The sequence below is a fragment of the Hylaeus anthracinus genome, unplaced genomic scaffold (genome assembly GCF_026225885.1).
Source record: "Hylaeus anthracinus isolate JK02 unplaced genomic scaffold, UHH_iyHylAnth1.0_haploid 5, whole genome shotgun sequence".
Taxonomy (NCBI): Eukaryota; Metazoa; Arthropoda; class Insecta; order Hymenoptera; family Colletidae; genus Hylaeus; species Hylaeus anthracinus.
Window position 1 is genome coordinate 13,735,095 of NW_026535322.1, and position 10,932 is coordinate 13,746,026.

Sequence of the window (10,932 nt, forward strand, 5' to 3'; positions counted from 1 at the left end):
CGCCCTGAGGGTTCTAAGCAATTTCGAAGAAAAGATTATGTTTCAGCGTGCAACGGCGGTCGTCGAACGGAAGTGGCTAGGATGGCAGCGGCGTAAGGGCTGAGGATCGAGGAAGGAAGAAGAAGGAACGTAAGGGCTTCTGTGAGAGTGGAAAGACCCGAAGAAAAAAAAAAGAAAAAAGTGAAACTAATTTTCGTTTGAGCCTGAACTCTCGCCCGGTCTCTTCTTTCTCCTGTTCCCTCCCAGTTCGGAAAGTTTCCTCTGCTTACCTACCAGGAAGTTGGTATCCGTGGTACATTAATCCCGCAAATAGATGACTTTACGAAATAGTACGAGGCTGTCTGGGGAAACGGCGCATCCCACGGTGAAAAGGATAAGCTCTTGCTGCCTCCTGGACGTAGCTCGTTCCCTTTCGAACGTGGCAGAGACGTGAGCGCGGTTTCTAGCCTGCTGCCTGCTAGGATATCGGTCTCCGGTTATCTTTTCGAACACCTGACAACCATTTATTCCCAATTCTGGCACTCCCGTAATTTTATAACTTCGAGTTCTTCAACCGGCAACCAAAAGCCGCGCCAAATGAGCCACGTGAAACGTTGTAGGTTGTTCGAGTGGACACTGAGAGTTGAAAATTGCAAGAATGCGTTTGAAACTTTTTTAAATTTGTTTTTAACAAATTTGATGTTTCTAATGGCGTATTCATTTCTTTACATACTTTCTCATATAAAAATAAATAGTCATTTAAATCTTTGGACGAACTTCTTAACGTCATAAATAAATCTAAAGTACGAAAAGCGTTCATTTTTATTAAATAACAAATGACTGAATAAGAAAAAAAGAAGTTTTAAACACAAAAAGTACCACACGTAACAAATGTCCAAGTATTTAAGTAGGTACTTACCAAATATAAGGGAAATATATAACAGAAACTTAATCACTAATCACTTCACTAAACAATAATTAAACTACAGTAAATAATGTAAAAGAAAAACACTATATCGAGATAAACATTAAATAAAAACTACGCAATACAAGATTTTAACAATAGGAAAAAAAGATAGAATATAATGCTAAAAAAAATATCAGTGTTCACGCTGGTAAGGCTTCGGATCAACTGAATGCAGATCGAAAGAGAAAATCCTAGTTGAACTCTTATTTGTACCATAGCATAAACATTTGAAGTGTTTCAATCTGAAAAATTTTGTATTGCATTGTGGTGACTGAAACATGGCCGCGGCCATCTAGCGCTGATAGATCCTATACACCCAGCAATATGCACGGCTTTGAAGAATAATTGTGTATGTGACATTTCTCTGTTATGTGATATGCATGGCACGCGTGGTAAACTGTAGCCCTTTCTACCTCTTGAGTGTAACGTAGTTGTATTACTCCGAATTATGCTTGACATTAATACTTGTGAAGTAGGACGAAGTAGTAAATAATTCTTGCATAATTATATAGGAGAGAGTATGCTGAAAATATTCGACGTTGTAGAATTTTATGATCTCTTAAGACTCAAAAGATACTCCTTGCCAATTACTAATAATTTTAAGAATTTTCTTTATTACATTCAACGTAACATTTGTAATACATTATGTACAGTAACTTTTAAGTGGCACTGCTAATTTGTAATTCAACGATATACCTTTCATTTAAAAAAAAATTGAAGAAAAAATATTGAAAAGAATCATTAGGGCACCTTAAACAAAACAAGTAATTTTTTCTGCGAAGAAAGTAGTTTTCAAAACTTTCAACTTTAATTGAAACACTTACTGCTTTTATTCAATTTTATTAAGTTTTCATTTCTGAGATTACCAAACATTTACAAAGCAATATACATTCATCATACATCTATGTGAGAATGTTGATTTTTTCGTTAAATGTCACTAAATTTCTCGATCCGGATCACTGTGCGGCGTGGCGCTGAACGTGTTAACAATCTTTAGCCCTAAAGTTGTTCAAAGGAACGAAATATTTATTTATACCAGAATTAATTCGGACGATGAAATGGATGCAGCAACGAAACATATGTAAGAAAGAGAATAAATGATTTTGACCCCATTGCAAAGGGGCACGATTTAACAACTTTTAATATGAAACAATTAAATTTTTTTGAAAAGACATGTATGTGCATAAAAAAGTATACAGGTGGTGTACATTTCGAATATATGTATAAGTATAGTGGTCTACGGGTCGAATCCTGATATAAAGTTTTAGATGTGATGCAAATGCTGGCATGTGCTGTGGTAAACATTAGGAATTTGGGTTTCCTTTTAATTTGAGAATTTATTTCATAATTTATTTCATTTATTATTTCACTTTAATTACACTAGTTTACAGCCAAAATGTAGATTCAATTCTACTATTTTTTTCTTATGTACTTTGGCATGCAAAACTCGAATATCGCAGTGAAAACTTTGGTCTACCGATAGGTTTTCGAGATATGGATTTCTGAATTTTTTTCTATTTTTTTCTGAGGTAGCTTCACATTTTAGGCCATATCTCGAGTTAGAAATGTCTGATTGAGTCGCATAAGACGCCATTTTAAAGGTAATCGAATTTCCAACAATTGCTTTTGACATTATTTTCCAATCGGTTCAATAGTTTAAGTGTTACGAGCCAATATATATAAAAAACTTTGATTTTTTCTACTAAAATAGAACACGAATACTTCTTCCATCGCAATGGAAAAATAGAAAGTCTCAAATTATGTCCAATTTCTTATTGTTTACGTATAGATCGCACTTTTACGAAGAAATCAAGCTTTTGTTGAAGAAAATCTATGGATAAATACCGGAATAATGAACAATTGTGTAAAGGTACAAAAATTCCAATTTTACTCTGTTTTTGTATTCTTCTCCTATTTATATAGGAAACGTTTATTTAATTCATTTCGTTCACTTTTATTATTGAATTTCAATATTATATGAGACGATTAGAAATAATTTTGGCCTTAGTAAATTAGTAATTAGGTAAGTAGTGATTTTAGTGTTGCTATTCTTATGTTTTCTTAATGCTAACTTTGTGTCGTGTTTAATAATTTCAATTAAGTGATCGAAAATTTACAAAATGAGTGTTGTGTTGTAAGTTTTATAGGCAAAACTTTCATTGCGATTTTCGAGTTGTGCAGTCCAAAGTACATAAGAAAAAAATAGTGACATTAAATGTACATTTTTAATTTTTTAATTTGTAAACTAGTATATTATTCTACCATCATTATTTCTTATATTGTTGGGCCAATCTAGCTTTATTGTTAGACCTTTGATTGAAATGTATTTGTTAGTTAATTATAATAATATACATTTTTAAAGTCAATTTTTCTCAACATTTTGAAGAATTTGATTTCTTTAATTAAATAATCAATTATTATATTAGAATCCGATAGTGTTATATATTTTAAGAATAAAAATACTAAGTATGTGCATCTACCCTGAAAATTAATAATTTCTGAAATATTTAGTATACAATCAAATCACATATTTAGTATTGTTTAATAAGTTTTGTATCTGAATTTTCTGTAATTTTCTTCAAGAAACATTAATTATTCTTATCATTAACTAATTGATCCAAGCTATTATATAACTGATTCAATAAATAAAATCAGTTGCTTCTCAAATTATAATTGTTCCCAATATTGTGTCACATATTTTTTAACCGACTTCGAAAAAGGAGGAGGTTACTCAATTCGTCATATATATACACTCGTACAAAAAAAAATAGGGAACACTTTATAAACCCTAAAAATTTGGCTATATTCCAATAGCTGTAAGTCGGTGAAAAATAATCGTAAAAATAAAATTAAAAAAGCGTTTTAAAGCTTGAAGTTTCAACTTTAATGTGCTATTGTGCGATTTTTAAATTTCTATTGTTTTTTTGTTTTGTGTTTTAAAAAATAACACGTCATTTTGTTCCTTAAAATTACGTATTTTTAACAACTCAAAAGTCAATGAAAAAATTTTATTTCGAAAAGTTCAACACAAATTGTGTAAACTACAGTATGTTACCTATAAAATGCTTTTTTAGAAATTGTCCTATGATTTTTTCTGACCGATTTATACGACTTTGAACAAAAATGCGCATTTCTTACAGAAAGTATCGATACTAGGTGAAAAATCATCGTGGAAAAAAAAACAAAAAAGCATTTTAAAGTTTGAAATATGAACTTTAACGTAATATTGGTGATTTAAACCAATTTTTTTGTCTTTCTTGTTCTGTGCTGCAAAAAAGAATCCATTGTTTTGCGCATAAGTGACGAATCTTTAATACTGTGCAGGTGGTAAACGTCACCTTTAGAGAATAAAAGGGTTAACTTTCAAAAGTGTGCAAATCAGTCAAAAAAAATCGTAGAAAGGTTTTTAGAAAAGCATTTTGTAGGTAATATGTTGTAGTTTCTAGAACTTGAGTTACATTTTTCGAGAAAATTTTTTTTATTAAACTGCACAGTATTAAAGATTCGTCACTTATCCACAAAACAATGAATTCTTTTTTGCAGCACAGAACAAGAAAGACAAAAAAATTGTTTTAAATCATCAATATTACGTTAAAGTTCATATTTCAAACTTTAAAATGCTTTTTTGTTTTTTTGTCTACGATGATTTTTCACCTAGTATCGATACTTTTTGTAAGAAATGCGCATTTTTGTTCAAAGTCGTATAAATCGGTCGGAAAAAATCATAGGACAATTTCTAGAAAAGCATTTTATAGGTAACATACTGTAGTTTACACAATTTGTGTTGAACATTTCGAAATAAAATTTTTTCATTGACTTTTGAGTTGTTAAAAATACGTAATTTTAAGGAACAAAATGACGTGTTATTTTTTAAAACACAAAACAAAAAAACAATAGAAAATTAAAAATCGCACAATAGCACATTAAAGTTGAAACTTTAAGCTTTAAAACGCTTTTTTAATTTTATTTTTACGATTATTTTTCACCGACTTACAGCTATTGGAATATAGCCAAATTTTTAGGGTTTATAAAGTGTTCTCTATTTGTTTTGTACGAGTGTATATTTGTTTTTTACAATTAAATTCCATAATACCTGGTGTTTGCATAAGCCAAACCGAATAAATTATAAACAAAACACAGTGACCAACTTATTCTTCCTCTTGCTATTTCTCATGGACATTTAATTCTCCACATTCAATCGGGGATGTACAGGGTGTCCCAAAAATGTTGTAACACCTTGAAAGGGGTGGTTTGGGAGGTGATCTGAAACAACTTTTTCCTTAGCGAAAATGTTGTCCGAGGTTTCGTTGAGGAGATATTAACGGAAAACACGGACCAATGAGAGCGCGCGTATACCGTTAGAGCGGCCGCGGTAGCGAAGGCTACGAGCTAAGCAACCGCGTCAATGGCCTTCGATGCACGTTAAGTCACTTGCTCGCATACAAGCTCGGCCGCTTAGCTCGTAGTCTTCGCTACAGCGGCCGTTCCACCGGTATCCGCGCGCTCTGATTGGTCGACGTTTTCCGTTAATATCTCCTCAACAAAGCTTCGGACAACATTTTCGCTAAGGAAAAAGTTGTTTCAGATCACCTCTCAAACCACCCTTTTCAAGGTGTTACAACATTTTTGGGACACCTTGTATAAAATGTCGTAAATTCAGCGATATTCCCTTACGCAAACACGAAACAGGTTTTGTACAGATCACACGCGTCTTTGAGATTTTTTCGTCGCCGTTTTCCTAGCGGCGTTGTTCGTTTAAATCTTGTAAATCGTATAACCGAGCCTTTTTTCAGATGTTTCGGCGAGACCCAGTTTACTCGCAGCACGTTACAGCCGTTGAAACGCCGAGAAAATCGTCGACCGCTTTCACAGTCACTTAGTTTCACAAGTAGAGAGAGATGGATAAGGAGGGCAGACTGGCAGAGAGGGTGGAAGGAAAAGGGCGAGCAGGAGAGCACTTAAACACTCTGACAGTTAAATTTAAACTGCCCTCCGTGTTGCATTGACTATCGTCCTACGGTGTTGATCTGCAAGGTAACGTCGAGATTCGACGCGCATCTCCCGTTTCCCTAGTTGTTTAACCTACTTCTCCTTATCATTCACTGCGCTTTGTTGGCCAATACAATTTATTGGTTCTTTGCGATGTAGGACTACATCACAATGCCATTTCGTCAATATCAACAACTTTGTAGATGTCAGAAGTAAAAATTAATGAAGCAGTAAGAAAAGTGAAGTATTATTTTCTAAAAAGCGAAAAATCGAAAAATAAAAGATGAGGCAAAAAGAAGTAGAAGCTGAGGATTAGATATATGGGTAATTTCAATTGAACTTACTTACTATGTCAAAACGATTAAAACGGTATGAAAGTTGTTCATTTTGGACATTTGAAATATTCAGATGAATGTATTAATGTATAATATACTACGCATCACATAATAAGAATATAAATTTTGAGTTGAGGTCTGAAAGGTCTAAATTGTTTTAGCAGAAATTTTTCTGTCAGGGGTTGACACAGGATTTTTTATTCTTCATTCATTAACTGTACAAATTAGTTTTTGGATTATATTTATTATAAGACATTTAGGGGAGTTTGCTATATAGTAATTTCTTCGCTTTATCTATTTTAATTTATGAACTTTGTTGGTCAATACAATTTATTGCTTTATTGTAGGACTACGTCACAATGCCATTTCGTCAATATCAACAGCTTTGTAGAAGTCACGATTGAGATAAATGTACTAATGTATAATGTGCTACGCCTCACATAATAAGAATATAAATTTTGAGTTGAGGTCTAAAAGGTCTAAATTGTTCTAGTAGAAATTCTTCTGTCATTGAGTTGACACAGGATTTTTTATTTTTAATTCATTAACGGTACAAATTAGTTTCTGGATTATATTTATTATAGGACATTTGACTGAGTGTCCTGTATAGTAATTTCTTGGTTTTATCTCAAATTTATGAACTTATTCATTTATATAATTTCTACCTGGCATGAGAAAATAATTAAGCTTTTTTAATTTAATGAAGAAGAATATGGCCAACACAAAAAAATCATAAAGCTTCATAAATAATTTATAAATATTCATATCAATGATATCGGTCACCGATTGATCAATTTGAAATTTTCTGAGAATATTCTTGAACTGCTGTCGTTCAAGAAAATATCAGAATCGAAAAGTTCTATTTTTTTAAATATCTAAGTACCTCTTACCCCTTAATTGTATCAAAACGATAGTATTTAGAGATATGGAAGCATTTACCTTACTTCCTTCATGAACTGTATAATATTTATCCTTAAACCTCATTCATAAAACGTGAAATGAAATTGTTTCAGGTGCAGCGACAGCATCATACGTCTCGTCACCTTTTTCGACGCATTACCACTCTGCCAATTCACTTTTCACCCCTCTCTCACTTCCGCTGTCCTCGTACGTCGTATTTCCCCATCTCGCTCCTTTTATCCTCTGGCAGCTCTGTTGAGTTCCCTCCCCTGCGTCCAATTTACATACAATTCCACCTTTGCTCATTAACTCGTACTGTATATAGACGCATTCCAGCTCTACGCGACAGCATAAACGTTTGGGTGTAACAGCTGTGCGGCGGTATAGTGCGTCACTTATGCTCAAATCCGATGGCCACTGCCAGCAGAAGGGCCTTGAGGACTCTTTTACGTAGAATCTTTATACGGTAATGCGATTCCATGATAAGGTCTCGAATAACCGGTTAAAGGTTCTCTGACGACCGTAGCGGCTGTTTACAGCGTACAACGGCCTTTATCTACTGTAAGATGTTTAATAAAGAGCATTGAGCAAGCAATTTTCTTTGTCATTAAACACTCCAAAAGACCCACATTACCCATTCTTATCTAATTATACTTTTAAATAGTAAATAAGGAACCCTTTCAATAGTAAATAAGGAACCACATTGATCTACATAGTTATAATTTTAAATAGTAAATAGGGAGCCATATCATGCAATGTTCTTTTAAAAAGTTTTACTTCGACTTATTTTACTGACACATATACCTGTTTTTTATGTTTACAGAAACTCCTACGTCTACATGATTAAAGAGATATTTAAATTATTAACTAATAACTATATAATTATTAGTATAATTCATTTTAAGCTACGTATGGTATACGTTTAATTAGGGAATTGTTTTCAAAATTAGACAAAATTAATGAAGCAATAAGAAAAATGAAGTATTATTTTCTAAAAAGCGAAGAATCGAAAAAGAAAAGATGAGGCAAAAAGAAGTAGAAGCTGAGGATTGGATATATGTTAAATTTCAATTAAACTTACTTACTATGTCAAAACGATTAAAACGGTATGAAAGTTGTTCACTTTGGACATTTGAAATATTGACATACTTTCATACTACTGTAATTGTTTTGACACAGTAAGTAAGGTTTCACATTCTACAAACCAAATCTTTTTTCTCTTGTTTTTTCAGTGTTACCTAATTTTATTGATTTTTATAAATTAATATTTATTATACAATTATTTATCGATCAGAAAACAAACTTGAAATCAAAATTTATAATAGAAAGAATGAACTAAATGCTTCTAATAGTTTATATTTTGTTTCCAAATTAAATTTACATAAATATGTCCTACAAGTAATCATTTGTGGAATTTTAATCAAAATATTAATTCATATGGTTTGAGCAAGTATTATATTTTTGACATTCGCTTTTTTTATCTGTTTCAGGTGAGTCGGACGATCATGTTATCACCGAAGCACCCAGGTTGATGGTAAGATATTCGTTTCGACTTGACCGAAACATCGTCGTTTTGGAAAATTTCGCGTTTAAAACCAGTCATTTCTTTCGAAATTCGATTAAAAAGGAGACACCGATGCACTCTGACTTGATGAATTTACCTATTACTGATTAATTTCCTTTTCGTGCTCGTCTCTCCGCGTTATCACTTCAATTATAATTATGAAATCACGAAGCAGTTCACAAAGCGACAATACGAACGCGTCATTGTCGCAAGTGGAAATGGATGAAGGAGGCACTAATGAGAGAAAGGAAGAAGCGCGTGCCTTGTTAAATAAACTGTCTCTGATTCAAGGCGACACAAAAGGTTCGATTATCTCTCTATCAATGTACGTACAATGTTCATACAAAGTGACGAGGTAATTAAAAAGCACCTGCTCCTTTTTCCAATTAGCAAAGTACTGTTTCCTCTGGCAGTCGATTCGACTTTGCGTAAGATTTTCTGGTAGAATTTCCTCTTTGAAGCTTGTACATTGACGCGGGCATGTTTAAAAATCTTCATATTGTTGACGTCATGCATTCGTTAAGAAGGAGGTTATATGTGGAGAAATAATGCTTTTTACGGGGCTTAGAACATCAAAAAATGAAAAAAAAAAAAATTACTTTTTTATTTTATTTTTTTTACAAAATTTCTGCTTTTCTCACAAAAAAGTTCGACTTTGACTTCTCTTCGAAATAGTTGTCAGTTGTATTTCCTTATGTTTTTTACAGTTTTATCGCATTCCTTTTTACTAAGTTCGTGTCGTCAAATTCATCATCGTTTATTACGATGCTTTCCCAATTTGGAGTTGGATATGTACCAAAATTATAACTAATAATAAAAAGGAAAACATTAATAATAATAAAAAATGAAAAAAAAGGAAAAATAATAAGTAAATAAGAAAATGCTTTTAAATGTTGACTATATGAACGAAACGGAACTATTGCGGTGTAGTGTGCGTGTTGCATGTGTATATGTAGGCACTTAACTGTAGGGGTTTCTTCTGTTGAAGTCCTGGGTGGTGTTGGTATGGCTGGTTCGGTTACGTAAATGGTTGGTTGGTATTCGTCTTCCTCTTTTTAGAGAATCTCTAGGTGTTATTTAGAGTATGCAATTTTTAATTTATCCTGATGTTTTCTAATAACTTTATCTGTTCCTGTTTTTAATACGACGTTATTTAGATCTGTTACGTCTATTATTGCATATGGTCCGACATAATGAGGATCTAGTTTGCTTCTGGGTTCCTTTAATACATAAGCGTAATCACCAATTTTGAATTGAACTGGCCTTGTGTGTCTATCGTAGTAGCGTTTAGATCGTTCGTTTGCAGTGTTTAAATTGTCTGCTGCCATGTTGCGAATTCCGGTTAATTTTGTAATCCAATTGGTGAAGTAAGTTCCATACGTTTCCATATCATCTCCTTCCGGAAACGAACTTGGTAATCGTGCTGGTTTTCCAAAAATAAGTTTATATGGGATAAAATTTGTAGCTTCATGAACGGATGTGTTGTATGACAGCATTGCAAATGGTATTATAGGTCCCAATCTTCATACGAATCCATGTAGTGTTTGAGATATTCTATGAGTACGATGTGGCTTCTTTCCAGAGAACCATTGGTTTGTGGTCTGTATCCTGATGTTGTAACTTGCTTGATTTTGAAGATTTCTGCCAAATGTGTCATAATAACTTTGCCCATAAAACTTGTTCCTTTGTGCGTTAGAATTTCACGGGGTGTTCCGAAAATTGAAATAAAATGTCTTGCAAATGCATCTGCTATGGTTGTAGCTTTGATGTTTGGTAGTGCAACGGCTATGCAATACTTCGTCAAGTTGTCCTGTATGTTTAATATGTGTCGGTTTCCACTGGAGGTTTCAGGTAACGGTCCAACGGTGTCCATAGAAATTTTATCAAATGCTTCTAATGGCGTGTCTGTGATCAACATCGGCTGTCGGGTTTTTGCTCTCACTAATTTCTACTCTTGACAGCTTTTACATTTCCTGATGAATTCTTGGATTTCATTTCTCATTCCTGGCCATGAATATTTTTCTCGTATGCGCCTGTAGGTTTTGGTTACAACTTTGTGTCCTCTAAGTAGACTGCTATGTCCTTTTTCTATTATTTGTTTCCTGATGTCCTCAGATGGTAGTTTTGTTGTTTCCAGACATAGAGTGATTTCTATATTAGTATTTTTAAATACTTCAGTAATAAGGGTGTCACGGGAA